At 39.2% G+C, this 18770-nt stretch overlaps 1 long non-coding RNA gene across 2 annotated transcripts in view; it reads left to right on the top strand.

The window, feature by feature from the left end:
* LOC122980083 overlaps positions 1–18770 on the top strand; it is a 60584-nt gene that overhangs the window by 21241 nt on the left and 20573 nt on the right. For both annotated transcript variants that reach the window (XR_006402989.1, XR_006402990.1), the window contains exon 2: positions 5286–5354. This is a non-coding gene — a long non-coding RNA (uncharacterized LOC122980083). The remainder of the gene's footprint in view (positions 1–5285; positions 5355–18770) is intronic.

The raw sequence follows: 18770 nt of genomic DNA, 5'->3' as shown, positions 1-18770 counted from the left end.
CATCTTGTTCTGTGTAAAGATGTGATAAGTAATGGCAGCATCCAACGTGTCCCTGGGGTCAAGACCTTCCCAGGCATAATAATGGCAATTGATTGGTCAGTGATGCAGCGCCTGCAGACCTTTCAGGTTCTTTGTGCAGCACTTTGTGACCTAATGTAATTAACACTAAAATGCTATGCCAGGAAAATGCACAGGTCATTACTATTCCTTACTTAAGATACCTGTTGTGTTCTCACTATTTATCATGCTTAAGTGGATGAGTGAAGCCAAGTGGTTGTTGGTTTTTAAACCACAACTTAAACTTTGTTCACATTTGCCTGTCATCTTTTGACAAGAATAAGGAAATGTTGCCTACAAGGTGATTAAGGAAGTAGAGAAATAAAACGATTCCCCTTAATAAGTTTAGTCTGTTAAACTATCTTACTGACCAAATACTAAACACACTGGGCCTCATGCAAGAGACAGTTGTACAAACAGATGAGGCACATACTACACAATGATTTAAGAATACAGACAAACTTTTTGAGTGGTCCAGACCTCTGGACACTTAGAGTAATCTATGCCGTGTAAAATCCCCCTTTTTACTCTTGAGTAACATGTTTGAATGAAATTTGCCCACAAACGGAGCAGAAAAGCTAGCCTTACATGTCAATTTTTGGGCAATGATGCTGCCAATTATGAAATCTCAAACGTGTATCTACTCATGAACAGGTGGCATTCATCAGGTTGAAACAAGCGATTCGTAACAAGGTTTTGCAGTTGAGAGAGTTTGGTGAATCTTACTTGGAAAACTTGTAGGAGCAAACCACACTTAAAGTAAGAGAGGTTTGAGATGAGTATACAAAAGTCTTACTTCATAAGACCAAACGTTATCTGCAGCAGCCTTTGAGATAAATATTTATCAAGTACAATGAGGATAATAAATCCTTCACCCATGTGAAGAGGCTCAGTTTGTACAACCTGCCTTATCCGGCATGTGCATGCATTTCCCCAACTTTTAACTTCTGTTTACTGTATGAAAGTTGTCCAATGTTTAGGGGTGATTTATGCCACGGTGCCTTCATCCTGCAGTCTTGTGAGTCACCATAAGTTGTTTTACCTGACGTTTGTCAGTGGAAAGAATGCTATTTCTGTATACCACATGACAAAGGTAATGGGTGCAATTTGTCACCCAGCAAGGATAGAGAGATTGATGAAGGCTGATGGGGAAGGAAAGGTGTTCAACAAAAGAGGATGGGGGGGGAATGAGATGCATTAAGACGAAAGAGGAGAGAGAAAAAGTCAATACGCGCTCCCCCTTCCTCATCAGTCTCGTCCATTGTTCCCCCTAACAGATTGTCAGCCAAGTGTTTAAAAGAAGCAGAGTGCAATATCCAAATCTGTTTGGATATTGCACCTAAGAGGAAGAATTGCTTTAATAAGACTTTCTCTGTGAGAATGAATACAGTAGGATGGGCCTACAGAGACACACACACACACACACACACATACACACATACACACACGGGCTGTGTCCAAAATCCATCCCTTGTTTGCTCATTCACAACTCCTCATGTAGTAGAGTACTCCATAGTGAGCTGCAAATTGAGATTTTGGGCACATACAAATCATCGTCATTTTGTGTCGTCACTGTCAGCTGTAGAGTCTCACAACTGTAATTTTTGCATCTAAAAAATGAAAATTCCTTCTACTTGCATACTGCATATACACAAACAACATGTAACTTTACATCTTTGTTTCATACTTAGAGCAAATACAATCAGTATTTTTATAATGTATATTTTTGTCTGATTTTATAATAATTCTGTCTGTGCTTTCCTTTTGTGATTCCCTTTTAAATGAATCTCATAATCCCTGCTTTGTAGCTGGATAATCTTTTTTTAAAGGTGCACTGATCAATATTTTGATATTAACAATGGATCCAATGACCACATCTTCCAGCTCATTGTTTTGGTTTTCCGGCCTGAAACTTTACTGTTTTGTTTCACTCTCACCGCCCTAATACCTTTTTTGGGCGTAACATGCAGCTGTCCAGATGGACAAAATTAGTGACTAGCTGCTGAACTATGTGGAGCATTTAGCAGCTTAAGGCATTTTCACACCCATAGTTCGGTTGCTTTGGTCCGAATCAGTGGATGAGTCGCTACTTTGTTGCATTTTCTCTTTGGTTCACTTTGGTTTCACACAGCAAAATTTCAAGCAGACCAGAATGTATCAACAAAAGCAATGTGGAAGAAAAGAGAGTTTGCTTCTCTTCCAGGATAGCTATCCAAAATGGACCATCAGCAGAATTGGCATTTCTTCATAATTACGGTCATCATTTGCACCATATACCAAGCCAAAATATGTGAGCAGAATGGCACATTTAAACACACTTCAAGGCAACATCTAGAGAACAATGTGTTGGGTTTCCCATTAATGTATTAAACTATGGCAGGCTGCCACAGTTTATTTGCCCCGCTACAGTTTCACGTCGGCATCCCCCCCACATATAATCGACACTTGTGATACTGGTGTGTCTGTGTCTGTGTGTGTGCACATGTAACCTGATGTATCCCAGATAACCACCGCATAAGCCGACACACCCACTCAGAACTATACATTTTCAACAAGCTTTTCTTTCATTCCTCAGAGAGTGGTAAGTAGTCATGCGTCCCCCTCAGCAACACAAATCTGACACATTCAGGGAATGCAGGAGCCTTATCCAAACTCTGAGGCTGTTTGCCTCCCTGTACAAATGAGTGGTGACCTCAACATGTGATCCCACCAGGATAGCTTCCAAATAATAGATGGCTGTGTTACTGATTTTTCTCTCTGTATTTGTGGCTTATGATCGTACAGAGATTGACTGTGACAGTATTTATTTTGAATCTTGACCTCTATTTCCACCTCAGTTATTGGACAGAGGACCAGGGGTGCCGCTATTAAATTGTAGGCCACACAGCACATAAAAATATTACCATCAGCAACGAAGTCCGCCATGAACACACTTTTTTTCTGCAGAATTTGAACCATTTGGGTTATTTCCAATGAGCGATTTCTGCCTGTTCTGTTTTTGTCTATGCTCCTCTTGCTGGTTTGAAGTGAGTGAGCTGGAAAATGTGATGTCATGTGTACCACTCAGGACTTTGCAATATTTGAATTAAAATGTGATGACTGTTTTTGGATTTTAGTTTTTTGTTAATGTTAAAGCTGGAGTGCAGGACTTTTGTCTCTCCCCTCTGGCCGTGAGAGTAATTACAAAAACACTGTAAACATGCACTTACGTCACAGGCTACGCCATAGCCTACTCTGTCGCTACCCATTTAACTATCAGAATTTGATCCATTTGGTCTGAAAACATTTCGAAAATGTAGAAGAGTCACAGGATACAATTATTTATTATCAAGTTAGCAGAGGGCTAACCAGAGGTTAGCTAGCTTGGCTGGCAGAAGTCTCTGAGTGTGCATTCAAAGAGCCGATGCGGGAATGTCCCTTCCGACATGAGATTTAAAAACTCTGTATACTGTGACATACAGAGAGATTTATCTGGCCGTCATAGGTGTAATCAGCAATGTTTGAACTCGTTTGGCAAGGGCTTGAATGTGATGGACATGCAGGGTAAAGGCCACTGTCATTTCATATATTGAGCAATATATAATGTGTTTCCAGTCTTTGTGCTGAGTTAAGCTAACTGGCTGCTTACTGTTTCCCAAAATGTTGAACTGTTCCTCAAGTTGCAATTTCTTTGTCTCAAAGCTAGTATTTAAAACTCCTTTGTGTGTAAATGTTCGTAATTTTCTGTGTATTCAGTGTTGTGGTGTCACCTTCCTACACCCCAAAGAAATACGCCCCAAAGGCGTATTTCTTCCCTTTTCCTCTCACTGCAGGAACACAATCTATCTGGAGAAATGTACTCTGAGGTGTTTTTTATTTCACTTATAACATCAGGTGCTGCATGTGATAAAGCTGCAGTCAATTTCTGTGTCAAGTAACAAAGTTTAGCTGTGAAGATCTTGCAACTGTCAGTCTCCCCAGTGATAGACAAAGTGGAGAAACATATATGGGTGTGTGTGTATATATACGTTATATTAAGGTTTACAGTATATAATCTTTGGGGAAAAAAACTATAACTGAACATATTTCCCAAATGCAAAACTTGTTCTTTGGAATGAACACTGTTGTATCTCACTTTTCATGTTTTATTCAAGTTTAGTATGAAGTCAATAACCTTGCACTGAGCGTGATAGCTACAGACCCGTTTTTACATCTTTCCATGACTACGTGACTGTATTGGATACAGAATATACATGTGGCAATGGACATGTATAGGAGAGGGATATGGATATGTACAACACCTTATGGCAGCTTGTTTGAATTACTTTATGGAACAGTAACATAACAAATAAAACAAAGGAAGCATTTCAAAATCCCTCAGTCGGTTTACCATAGAAACAAAGACTGCAGGACTTATAGGAACAAAGCAGAGCAGTATGGCTTCATCAACAGCAGCAGGAGTTACAGCAGTGAGTGTAGAGGGCAAGTGTGAGCATGAAGACCTTTTAAATAGACCACCAGACCAGGTTAGTGAGATGTGATGGTCTGAGGAGTATGATATGACTTAGTGTCCAGCAAGAACCTGTTTGTTATAATTTGAGCCCTACTGATGCATCAGCATGGCTGATATTATGTACTGATTTTAGCTTATTTCAGATATATCAGTTTTGGCGTAGATGTCAGTAAATAACAAATAGTTGCTGTACAGGAATGCCAAAGATGAAATGAAAATTTGTTGATTCATCAATTATTTGACTGACAGAAAATGAATCACCTATTTTGATGATCGATTGAGCATTTGTCCATTTCCAAGCAAAATTGCCAAACATTTGCTGGATGCTTCTTTGTTAGTTGGACAAAACAAGCAATTTGACACACGGAGTTCTGGGAAACCTTATTTTCTTTTTTATTAGTCTTTGGTTTTTATTTGTCATTTTTTTAAAAAGAAAAACACTTGATCGTTTGAGAAAATATTCACCACATTAATCTATAATGAAAATAGTCATTAGTTGCAGTCCTAAGGAATATCGCTGAGATATCATTATGGGATCAAATATCAATATTGGTTTCTACCTTTAAAAAGTCCTCATTATAATCACCTTAAAATGGGATTTGTCTTCACAGAGAACATTGTATGTTGGTCTACAAGAAGCAGAGTAAAAGTACTAGTAGTAGCTGTTGTCGTATAACAGCATGAGCATTGCTTCTTTAACCACACAGAGAGATTAACTTCTTTTTCTTTTTATAAGAGTCTTGGCCAAGAATTATAAAGCAGAAGAAGAGTGGAGGGTACGACATCTGTGGGGAATTATCCATCTGTGAGTGATCTCATTTCAATTCCTTACACTCAGTGCACATGCAAGAAAGTCATAGTTAGACTGTGGCCATCGTTATTTACGATTTCTACGAGCAGAAGGTGGAGGAGAGAGCTGTTCTTAAAGCAGAAGGCATTTCATCTAATAGCCATGTGTGAATCTAAGCATAAAAAACAACACAATCTGTTTCCAAGTTTTTCAAGAGGCATGAAAAATACCAGCCGCCGCCACTTACAAATTGTTTCTATACACAGTAGCACGGCAAGCACATGCATACACACATTTTACATCTAAACAGGCACATCCACAGAAATTACAGGAATCTGTGTTACCATGGTCTGGCAGGGCGCTTGTTTTTTATTATTAAGTGGCACAGTAGCACATTTCAAACACTCCACTATAATCAGCAGCTCCCCTCCATCCTCACCACTGAGGTTTGGATGATGGTCACGACTTTGTGTGCCCAAACCCAGTCCCATGAGTTCTGCAATTGCTTTGATGCATTTTTCAAAAGGGCTGTGACATGAATGCCAAAAACACATAGCTTCCAATTCCTCCAGACAGCACACAGTATCCTCACCATTCCTCCTTTGTCACATATTCTTTGCCGTACTGGAATTTTTGTAATAATAATATAACTTCTGTAGAGACCCCGATACTGTACCTCTGCACTGCCAGCTGACAGGATGGTGGCAATGCTGAGGTTCTGTTTTTGGTACACTTTGTAATAAAACTCTCTTTCCCCACCTTTCCTCTTTCTCTTTTTCTCTTTGTCCCACTCTCTATATAATGTTTTGTAGGTTAGACCTGATTTTCTGTAGGTTTATGTTTATCCAGGCCTCGGCAAAAATATAACTGGAATATCTGAATATTGTCTCATCACAGTAATATTAAATTATTATGTGTGTTTCCTGTGTGAGTTACTTTTCTTTTCAATTCATAGCCCAATAACTGCTTTGTATTTGTGTGAATTTGTTTAAAGCTGCACCAATCAATATTTTATTATTAACAGTGGATCAAATGTGTATAATGTGAAAGATGTCGCTTGTAGTCACAAACCCACTGTTAATTATTAATAAACCCACTGTGTATTACCTGCAACAAACTGTCCATATTCCAGACCTTTGAATCTCTGTCTGTATCACAGATTTTTGTAGTAGTAGTAGTAGTAATAATGATAATGATAATAAAAGTTTATCTGTATAGCACTTACCAAAATCAGCAATTACAAGGGGCTTTACAAGTGCAGGCATAAAAGGAACAAAGGACTGAATAAAATACCAAATACACATACATGACCACATATATAACATTAAAAACAAATATAAATAAATCAATAACTAAAGGTTACAAGAAAGCCTTAGGTGTAGTGAGTTTTCAGAAGCGAGGTTGGTTTATAGATGTAAAATCTCATAAAGGGGAACTATTTTCCTTATTTTCAGTCAAATATATATATATATATATATATATATATATATATATATATATATATATATATATATATATATATATATATATATATATATATATATATATATATATATATATATATATATATATATATATATATAATGTTACAATGTCGGATGTTCATGTTAAACATGGCCAAAGTGTCAAATAATGAGGTAAACATATACAGAAGTAATCCCTGTGAGCAAAAAGCACAGGCCTCAGACTACTCTGAACACTTGGTTTCCATTTTTTTTTTTACTTTCAGCCCGAGCCGATGTCAGCTTGTGATGGATTTTTTTATATGGTCATCTGCTCACTGCTCCTCTCTGCTAACATTATGGCAGTTTTCCATTGTTTTGGGGGTAGTCACACTGAGCCATGACTCAGGTCCGGCTGACACGCTGTGAGTGTTTTTCCATTACACAGCACTGCAAAGTAAAATAAGTTGTTTACCTGTTGGTGGTGTGCTGGTTGTCTGCAGCTCTTCATCAAACATCATCATCACTGTGGCTGTTTCTGCTTGTACTAGTCCTCCCTGCATTATTTCTAACTGATCCACAGCACAAATAGCTCAAAATTTCTCCATATCTTGTTGTGTCGACCAGTTATTAGCACCACTAACGAAGCTCTGCTGATTCGGTGAGGCACACGTTTCATATCCTGTAAATTCCTCACAATAAAAGTCTTGCATTATTTAGTAATTTAAAAGCTTTTATTATGAAGCAGTAATGCTTTACTAGAAATGTTTGGTTTGTTTTGGCAGTAACTTATTTGGGTTTGCTTGAATTTATTGCTGCATGACAAGAAACATAACAAAATATAGGTTTGACAATGCCCTAACTCATCTTTTGAGTTTTACTCAACTGTTACTACAGCTTCCATATCAACTGAAAATTATGTTGTCAGGACGGATTCCTCACTTTTTACTTACTGGTTAGGGCAAAATAACATCCCTTCCAAACAGAAAACAGCTGGCAGATTAGTCTGATTATTATTATTAGCTAAAGAGACTTTTTTTTCAGGAGTTGGTAGGGACCAAAAAAGAGCTAAAATGCAGAGATGCACTGATCTATCAAAAACATCCGATTTTCAGCTGGTCGGCCATGACTGGTAACCGGCCCTGATCAGTCTCATACAGTTGTGTTCAAAATAATAGCAGTCCCACATCACTAGCAAGATAAATCACTGTTTTTGTTAGAATTTCAACTGCAAGTAAGTTTCTAGAAGGTTTAGTGAAGGTATAGAAAACCAACAGACCCAACAGGCATGACGTGCATGCTGCTGATTCTGTGAAACTGAATCATTTACTGAAAGGGGCGTGTTCAAAAAAATAGCAATGCCGAGTTCAATTAGTGAGGTCATTGATTATGTGAAAAAAATAGGTGTTAAACAGGTGGCCGTTATTTAAGGATCAAGGCAACTGACGCTGCATATGCTGGCTGCGCATTTGTCCTTGAAAAACAGAACTGTTCAGAAGAAGAGCGTTCTTTGATCAAGAAATTAATAAAAGAACCAGAAAGGCAAGGAAGAAAAAGAAAAACGACTATTCTAATGGATCGGAGAATAACCAAAATGGCAAAGGCTCAGCCAATGATCAGCTCCAGGAGGATCAAAGAAGATCTAAGATTGCCTGTGTGTACTGTAACAATCAGACGACATCTATGTGAAGCCAAGCTACCAGCAAGAAGCCCCCGCAAAGTCCCATTGTTAAAAAAAAAAAAAATACATGTGCTGAAGCAGTTACAATTTGCCGAAGAACACATTGACTGGCCTAAAAAGAAATGGCGTAATATTTTGTGGACTGATGAGAGTAAGATTGTTCTTTTTGGGTCTAAGGGCCACAGACAGTTTGTCAGACGTCCTGCAAACACTGAATTCAAGCCACAGTACACAGTGAAGACAGTGAAGCATGGTGAAGCATGGTGGTGCAAGCATCATGATATGGCGATGTTTCTCGTACTATGGTGTTGGTCCTATTTATCGCATACCAGGGATCATGGATCAGTTTGAGTACATCAGAATAGTGGAAGAAGTCATGTTGCCGTATGCTGAAGAGGAAATACCCTTGAAATGGGTGTTTCAACAAGACAATGACCCCAAACACACCAGCAAGCGAGCACAATCATGGTTCCAGACAAACAGAATTCAAGTAATGGAGTGGCCAGCACAATCCCTGGGCCTTAATCCCATAGAAAACTTGTGGGCTGACATAAAAAATGCTGTTCATGAGGCAAAACCAAGAAATGCAGAGGAATTGTGGAATGTAGTACAATTGTCCTGGGCTGCAATACCTGTTGACCGGTGCCAGAAGTTGGTTGACTCCATGTACCACAGATGTGAAGCAGTTATCAGAAACCGTGGTTATGCAACTAAATATTAGTTTATGATTCTCAGGAAAGTTGAATCTTCAAGCATTTCTTAGTTTATACAGTACATTTTTGAGTTTGTAAAGAAAGATGTCAACACCGCTATTTTTTTGAACATTATATTTCTTGACTTTCTGTAAAATATTATCAAATTCAATTACTTTTTCCAATTTTCTTGCTTTGAAATAGAATGTGCAGTGTCCCCAATGCATTTGTGTTCATTAAAATACAATTTATTTGAAGCATTTTGAGGTTTACTCACCTTTTTAAACACACTGCTATTATTATGAACATTACTGTACATCCGATTTTTCGCCAGTCAAATTTACACACGTGCTGCACGACGGTTCACGTCACACACACAGCGGCACAGACAGTAACGTCACAGCTACTCACACACACATGAAAACAAAATGATATGAACTGCAGCAGAGACTCACCATCGACTGGTAACGTTACAGCATTTTGTCTGTAGTTTTTAACTTGTTTAAACATTAATTTACCTGTTTTATTTACCAGCAACATGTCGCACACCGTCATCACGACCACTAACGGGCAGGGCTCAGACAGCGGCCTGAACACAGGCCACACCCGGACCATCCTGGGTCTGCCTAATATGAGACAGATGGTGAATTGGTCCAGCCCAAAATAGCATTATATATAACAGAGTTTACACACTTGGACACGTTCAGCTGTTTACACACAGTTTACCGGAAACCAGGTGATTTTACCTTTTAAGGTAAAGTCTGAAATCAATGCTTTATTGAAAATCAACTGAGATGAGGCTCTGCTTCTAATACTGCTGATGTTTTTGTATATATTATATTTAATTTACCCTCTTTCTCATTATCTGACACACTGACATGAATCCTGCTGTGTGTTTCAATCTGTAGGGAAAAATATAAAAAAATGATGACCAGAGCAGAGTGAAAAAACTGTACACCCGTTGAGTGCTACAAATCACTATTAAAATTACATGAATGGATATTTGCTATATAATTTAATTTAATTTGACTACACTAAAAAAAAGATAATATTTAGGAAATTACAAAATGTAGGTGAAAAATAGGGTGGGAAACTACTTTCTGGTGCCCATCAGGGTTTATCTGTACCACTGACAAATAACTGATCAGTATTTTTACTTTGAGTTGACTTCAATGAACTTAAAAGTTCCTAATGTAGTTAGAAAACCAAATACTGTGTTCATGTTTTATATGAACAAAGTTTAATCATGAACATACAATTGCATTTTCCATTAAAGAAAAGTTACAAAAATGTTTGTGTATGTTGTCAATTATAGTTCTTAGAATGAAAGAAAATCGGAATTCGGAGGTTAGACTTAAAAAAAAAATGGAAATTGGAATCGGTCAAGAAAATTGCAGTCTCTACTAAAATGAGATACTGGGCTTGTTCCAGTAAAGAAACAAGACTCCAAATTAATTGTAGTGGTGCTCTGTCTCTGCTTGATGTGTAAATAAGCAAGTGCTTGCTAACATGTTTGCCACAACAGCTTTCTAAGGTGATAATATGTTAATGTTGTTTTCAGCTTATTCTGCTCATCAAAAGTGGCAAAAGAATTTAAATGAAACTTCAACTCATGAAAATGTAATAAAGCACTGAAAAATGAATTCATACTTGTAAAGAGAAGCGCTTTACACCTCTTTAGTTTTACAGGTGCTGCATTTGTTTGCAAATTCAGCAACGGGATGCGTTTAACACCTGCTGTAGGTGTATTAAGGCGAGGCAAAAACAGGTGAAAAGTGATGGAGGTGGAGAACAGAAGAAACCAAACAAACTGATCAGATTGTTTTCTTTTCTCTCCACCCAACATTATAATTTGAAAACCTTTTTCTTACAGTAATATTAGGTACCAACAAATACTGTTCTTTATTTTGTGTGATTTCAGACACCACAAATACCCCCACCCCCCCCCCCACACACACAGGTTCAGTATGAGGCACATTAAAAATGTGTGGTTTTGTCAGTGGGGAAACTCTTTACAAGTATTATGGATTGACTTGAGCGTCATAAATTCTGCCAAATAGCCTAATATCATAATATTAGAGGAAACGTCATATCTGAATGTGAGAGGAATAATAGCTTTTCCTCCGTCTGTCTGCGGGTCTTGATGAAAACCTCATTTTATTGCCACGATCATAATGGAATTATCTCCAGGTGTGATGAGGGCCTTTAATGAAATCATTACAAAGGATTACTTGCTCTTTTTCATGGGCTTATTAAAAGGGCTTTTGTGATAGGAGAAGCTGTGTTTTTTTTTTGTTGTTTTTTTTTTTTCCTCTTCACTCTGAGTGATTGCGTGTTTGTCAGTCTGGCAGTCACACCATTTGTGGCTGGCTTAAAAGCCTGCAGGGAGCCACAAGATCTGATTGGGAATCTTGGGGAAAAGAAGAGGAAGAGAAAAAAAAAGTAAAAAAAAAAAAATACATTGGCTGCTGCAGTGCTGTATTGATGTGTTTGAACATTCTCATTTTCATGCCCTCAAAGCACACATAAAAATGGTTTTTCAATAAACGCTACGCTTTGATGCATAGTTTATCTGTTCAGGCTATAATAATGGAGTTTCTCTTTCGCTCTCCCCCTCCGTCTCTCCATTTGTGTACATCCTCCTTTCCTTTTCCCTTCTCCTCCCTTCCACTTCCTCTTCCTCTCTCCTCCCTCTTCCTTTTTTTTTTTTTTTTTTTTTACCCCACATTCTATCCGACTACCTCTTGTAGCTCACCCACCTTTATTAACCATCATGTGACTTCACCTCTCAAGTATTGAACTGTATTTAACCTACCCCTGTAAATCTTATTCCTACATTGCCAGAGGGGGAGACGTACACTGTGGATGTTAAGTTTAATGAGCAGCACAGGCAAATCACAGTGCTATTGCCATCCATAATTCTCTTTGATTGAGTCCTGAATTGTAAAATCAATGTCTTCTTGCCCCCCGTTCACTTGTAGTTAATATTTCTCTGTATGACAAAGCAACTTTGTTTCTTCCCTCATCAACCAGCGGTGGCCTGAGGATCTCCCATACATCAGCATTTGATGGCAAATATACCTCAAATTATTCATCTTTATTGTTATTATTGGCATTGCTGTTATGTCCGTTCTTTGCAAAGAAAAGAATGGCATCCACCAGTATTTTTTTTTTCTTAATGTTTATTTCATCTCACTTGAAAATAATGAGTACATTTGCTCTAGTACTGCATTTTTGAGGAACTTCACTTGAGTTTTCAAATTTCAGGCTACATACTTATACATTTTCACTACAACTGCAGATACTAGTTTATTTTAAGATTATGATTTTACATACAAAACCTGTAATCATCTTTAAAAATATATTTGTTGTAAACATAATAGATACATAATTACAACAACTACAACAGTGAAATATTACTTACACATAATAATATAATGTTTAATAATATAACACTTGTGGGCCATTCTTTGCACAGTGCGTACTTTTATTTGATACTCAAACTACATTCTTATACTAATACTTCTGTGCAGTTATTTAGTAAATGTAGTAGTATTTTACAGTGTGTTATTGTTACTTTTATGAGTGAAGGATCTGAATACTTCTTCCACCACTTAACAGTGACACAGAAAAATAGGGCTACTACTACTCACCTGCCCTTTTTGAACAACCCCAACAAAAAAATCAGTTTTAATTATAGCTCTGAATTCCCATAAAAAATACTGTATATTCAAAAAAAAAAAAAAAAAAAAAAAAACCTGAAGCTAACTCAGGAGGCAGTCGAGTGGCTGAGTCTTACTCTGCGGGCCGTCACTTCAGCTGACACCGAGGGTGAACGATGGTTGCGTTCACAGCTGTTGTCAAGCTGTGATGAATAGCTCCGCCTAACTACTCAGGAATAATGCTTAAAACAGAAAATGAATCCAAGTCGTGAATAAATGTATTAAACATTTGTGTTGTGCCTGGTCAGCACTGATTCCAGTTAGCTCAAGGAAGGAGGGAAGGCGATGGGGGAGAAATGGGGGGGAAAAAAAAGAGCGGGCGAGTGGCAGTGGTATAGTGGCACGAAATCAAGCACTCAGCAGCTCCACAATACCCCATTAGTCTTCATTTTCAGCAGGACATGCTACAGGGCCCTTACGTCTTGAGGAACAAACTAAAATTTATTGGGCCGGCCAGTTTGGGCTAATTGAAAGAAATTGTCTGTCTGTTTGCTTTCCATTAGGTTTGTAGAGGTTGGTGGTTTGGGGCGGGGTGATGATCTGGGGCCTGAGCTTGTTGCCCTCCGCTCTTCACCCCGGCCTAGTTTCCTGTTAATGGTTTGATCCATGAGCGCCCTCCACTGAGCAGACAGTCAGAGCTGTGGGAATCATTTAAGGAGGAATCGTTTAGGGAGGATTTATGAGATGCATTCATTATGAAGTGTGTACAGGCAAACAGACTTCGATCGGTAATGGCGGCTCAGTAATGGTTTACTACACTGTTTCTGCACTTGCTGTAGTTTTGGTTCACTCCTCTCCCACAGTGCAACATACTGATCATGACTGATTACCTCAGCCTTGTGGTTTTGAAATATATTGTTTTAGATGCATAACAGAAGCTTCCATAAATGTTGATTTGGGATTATAGCTGGTTTTACAGCAGGTCATTGAGTACCTGGCATGTTGCTTGTCATTATTATAGTGTCCAAGCAATTGAAGGTGATTTATGAACAGATTTTGTCTTGCAATTTGAGGGTCACATTCAGGTTCTATTGTTGTCAAAGACCCCATTTATGTGGACAGCACTAAATACAAGTATAAATGACCACCAAGATGCATTGTGATACAATCACTCAAACCAATTGCTGAGGTGGCCTGGGTCTGGGACGCATTTACCACATATCTTTTGTAGTGTAAACGCTAATGCGTCCTGATGCGTCCCCGACAAGGACATAACGGGAAAATACGTCATCGATGCAGGACATGGTAGTTGTTTTGGTGACAGCGCGCCCACTTGACTTTGTCCTGCCAATCTCAACAGTTGGAATAGCCTGGACATGTATATTAGTTCTTTAAACATTTTTGTTTTCCTAGCTAGCCCGTGTAAAACAGATCTGGCGCTTGTGGCAACAGACTGACATAACTGTGCGCGGGGCCCTTTGACCATCTAGTGGAAGTGACGTAGGCAGTAACAGAATCTGAACACAAGTGGTCAGCTGAACACCTTGGAGACACATGATAGACACAGGTGTGAATGGCAATGTCTGTCAGCTGTCCACTTCTGTTCGGATCACCGAAACGCATTTTAAAACTAAGAGTAAACAGCCTCAAAGAGTCCTTGAGCGAGGGGACATTATAAACTCACCTGTTCCAGCATTCAGTTCAAATGTCCTTCACCCTCATCTTTATGGCTAGATGTATTGTGTCCCTCTGTAAAAGAGGAACGGAAAATTTTATTTGTTTAAAAGTTGGGCATTATTTCATATTTTTTGCCATTGCTTTTTTTTTTGGTCATTAAAATTAAAGATCTACAAAGTGACTCTGCATTGCAATGGCATGCACTTCTGTGAAATCTTACAGAGCTGCTTCCTTATTTAAATTTGACCTAACATACTTGCCGTAGCTGTAAATGTAAAGTGTAAATGAAACAAAAATGCATTCACTTTTTCTTTTTTTTACTTATAAATATATAGATTAGATAATTGGGTTAATCTGTCTTTTTGGGCTCAACCCGGTACTCCTTTACCAGGTTGTCAAAACACTGAATTTACTGAAAAGTATGTAATATGGCAATTTGGCACTCAGTTTAGCTCATCCCAAAAACATATTGCTAAATGATCCCATTATTAGGAAAGAAACATTTGAGCTCCCTGACACTCTAGAGATGATTTGAGAGGGAATGAGTGAGATGATTAGCCAAACACTTTCCAACAACAATTTGTGCTTGAATAAATGCATCCTCATTGGTAGCAAGTTTTATGGAATGGAAAAAAAAAATTCTATTGCTAAATTTCAATGTCACAAACCATGCATAGTAAATGTAAGGAGACAGAATAGATAAACTAGTAAGAAAGGCACTGAGAATCATCATTGAAAATAATACTAAATAGTAAAGTGACTGCATTTATATGCGCTTTTCCTGTCTACCAACCACTCAAAGTGCTTTACAACACATGCCAACATTCACACATTCACACACACATTCATACATCGATGGCAGAGGCTGCCATGCAAGGTACCTGCTCATCAGAAGCGATATATCGCTTTACAGTGTTTCTAATGCTCATTCACCCATTTATACACACACTCACCAATGGCACAGCCATCGGGAGCAATATGGGGTTCAGTATCTTTCCCAAGGACACTTAGACATGCGGACTGGAGGAGCCGGGGATCAAATCGCCAACCTTCTAATTAGTGGACAACCTGCTCTACCTCCTGAGCCATAGCTGAAAGCTAATCACAGGTGAACAAAGAAATCTACAAGAACTAGATGTTTTGTCATCAAAATCTTATTTACTTTGATGAACTTAACCATAGGGTATCACTAGATGTAGGAGAGCTGGTTGAAATGCATTAGCTTTCATTTTCCATTCAATTCAGCATCTAATGCTGCATATGTTTTATATTGAATTTGAGTAAATTTTCACAAGATATCTTTTGTGTAAAAGGGAAAAAAAGGACAGTTTGTTCATGTACCTTTTTTTAAAAAACATTGTGAATCCATTATACACAAAATGGAGTCCACAGTTTAACTGAAATAGGGAGCTGTGGCGTTAGCTGGACAGAGAATCTCAGTATCAATAAGGTGTTGCAGTATACTGCCTCTAGTATTCAGAAGTATTGCGTTAACAAAGCACAGACTGAATGACCCAGCTGCCAGTTAGACATGTGACAGGTATTGAACTAAGTTACAGTAACAGTCAGTCAAAAACATAATCCACAACTGCCAAAAACACTTTGACAACTTATGCCTACTGCCTCCTCTCCCTCCTCTTCTCTGTCACAGGGTAGATAAACTCTGCCTCTCTTTCTCCAACCTTCGCCTCCCTCTCTGCTCGATTATAATTGCTCACATTTAACAGCTGAGCTTCTGAATCCTGAGGAGCAATGAGTATGAAGAGGAGGCAGCATGCACCAAAAATAAATAAATAAATGCACGCATCTCTGGTGGAAATTGACTGGCACTGGTGTTTAAGATAATAAGATGCAGCTGTTGATAGTAGCGACTGTCTTCAGGTTTACTTCCCCGTGGCCCCTGTGGCAGCAGAGGAGCCGTGATGAAGGCAGACAGCTGACAGGTGCTCCAGGATGATGCTGCCATCAGCTGCATCTGCTAAACTTAACTCAGAGACAGGAGAGGAGAGACAGGGAGAGGGAGAGGGAGGAAAAGAGAGCGAAAGAAAAGGATGCTCAAGTGAGAGTGAGTGGGGGGGGGGGGGACAAAGAGAGGAGTGGCCAAAAAATATGAGAAGAGGGTTAAAGCAACAAAAAAAAAGAGGAAGAGTAGAGCAGACGACAGAGTGAGAGAGAATAAGTGAGTGTGTGTTTGTGAACGCAGTGTGTATGATTACGTGCTCCTTGGAACTTTATGCCAACCCTTCCTATAAAGAAATTCTCAGTATGTCTTTGAACCTGCGAGTTTGACGGAATAGGTTCCTCTCCATCTAGACACTGACACTTTGGAGGCCTAACAAGTTTACCGAGCAGGTCAGGAGATGGGGAGACAGTGGGGAAAGGTAATAAGGGAGGATAATGAGCAGGTGCAGAAAATGATGGACAGGAAATGGTAAGAAATAATAAGAATGAAGAAATGAAATAAAAGAAGGTGCGAGGGGGGGAAAAAAAGGCAGCTTGTCAAGAAGTGAGTTTGTGTTCACGGTGTGTGTATGTGTGTGTGTGTGTGTGTGTGAGTGAGAGGGTATATGCTGTTGCCATATGTTTATACATCACTGCAAGCATCAGCACTTTGCAACTACTCTAAACACACGTCTTCCAACTCTTGTGTCAGAAATGCAGCCGGGGTCTGAATATACACCCGTAATGGATTCACTCTGTGCGCCGCTCTGACAGTGGTGACGCCAACGGTGTATCTGACTTTTTAATAAGAGGTGCGGCCAACAGAAGTCTGAAGCTGAGGCAGGGATTTGAACCCCCTTGAACCCTTCGTGCTGAAGGAGGGGCACCTCATCAAACACGAGGCCAACCAGATGAAGTGTTCACTTGTATCACGACTCAGTTCTGGGCCGAGCAAAAAAGGTGAAGGGGAGTGCGACCATGGAGTTGATCTGCCCTCTCTTTCTTTTTCTTTGTCTCCGGTGTGTATGCACGCGTGTGTGTGCGTGTATAGCTTTCTCTCCACACACTCAAATACGCAAATGCACAGCGGTGAGGAAGGAGAGGAGCCTGACAGAGCCCAGTGCATCGCAGGTAGCCCAACAGAGTGGCTGGGAGCGCTGTCACCAATTTGTTCCTAGCCATGGGCGACATGCAGGGGATGGAGAGGCGATGGCAGCTCCCTGTCCTCATCATGACTAATGAGGCCCAGGCTTCTGCCTCTTCCTGTGTGTGTGTGTGTGTGTGTGTATGTGTGTGTGTGAGTGTGTGAGTGTGAGAGAGAGACTGTGTGTGTGAGATCGTTTTTTATCAGTTTGTGTCACAGTACTGAAAACCGGAGTTGATATCTGGCACAGACCAACATGGACTCTTAGTTCTCCTTATACATCTCTCCTGGCTGAATTATTTACCGGGCCAAGAAACACACACACACAAACCGAGACAGAGAGAGGAGATCAGGTCTTGTTCAAGGCAACTACCATTCAATATACTGTAGATCTTCAGGGACACCACACCAGCTGAGGCTTGCTCACTGTGCAGGCTGACCTATCAAACCTTCAACGAAGGAGAGAGGGAGGACAGGAGAAAAGAGATGGCACCAGACCTGCTGTGATAAAATACAGCCTGGAATAATGAATTGTTATGAAGACTAAAACTGGTCAGTGTTCGATGACCCAACCCATTAGGAAACATATAACAGTAAATATCACAACAGCACAGTATTCAAGCCTCAAATGTTTATTTTTCTGGGAAGTGTTTCAAGTCAAAGTATTATCCAGTTATCATGTGTCTGTGACAAAGAATTCGATTCCTTTGTTTCATGTTTTGAGTAATGTCACAGAATTTGCACTGTAACATTATCTGATCCGTCATATCCAACAACACTTGAGAAGTTTACAAATTATTTTTACACAATAAACTGTGGGATGTATGAGGAGTGATACCGCTTCTTGTGATGTAATGCCAGTATCTATCTTACAGACGTTAGAATACAAAGGCATTCAATCTCATGAGTGATGAGAATTTGTGTTGTACCAGAGGCATGGAGGAAAAAAAACAGCACTGCATTTGTAGTTCAGGAGCTCCCCAGTGTGGATAAAAACAGGAATTGCAACCAGGTGACATTTCAAACAGCCTTTTTGCAGACCTTTCCATCCTTTTTTAAAAGTAAGGCAATAATTTGATAACTCAAGTTAAAAAAACCTGGAAAATGTACATTGGATGTTATCTTTACTTTTCTCTCAGTGTTCTGGGACCTCCTGCACAAAAGCGAGTACAAAGTAGCCTTGATCCTGGAT

Source organism: Thunnus albacares, chromosome 4 (assembly GCF_914725855.1).
Source record: "Thunnus albacares chromosome 4, fThuAlb1.1, whole genome shotgun sequence".
NCBI lineage: Eukaryota > Metazoa > Chordata > Actinopteri > Scombriformes > Scombridae > Thunnus > Thunnus albacares.
This window is presented reverse-complemented; position numbering and strand designations above follow the sequence as displayed.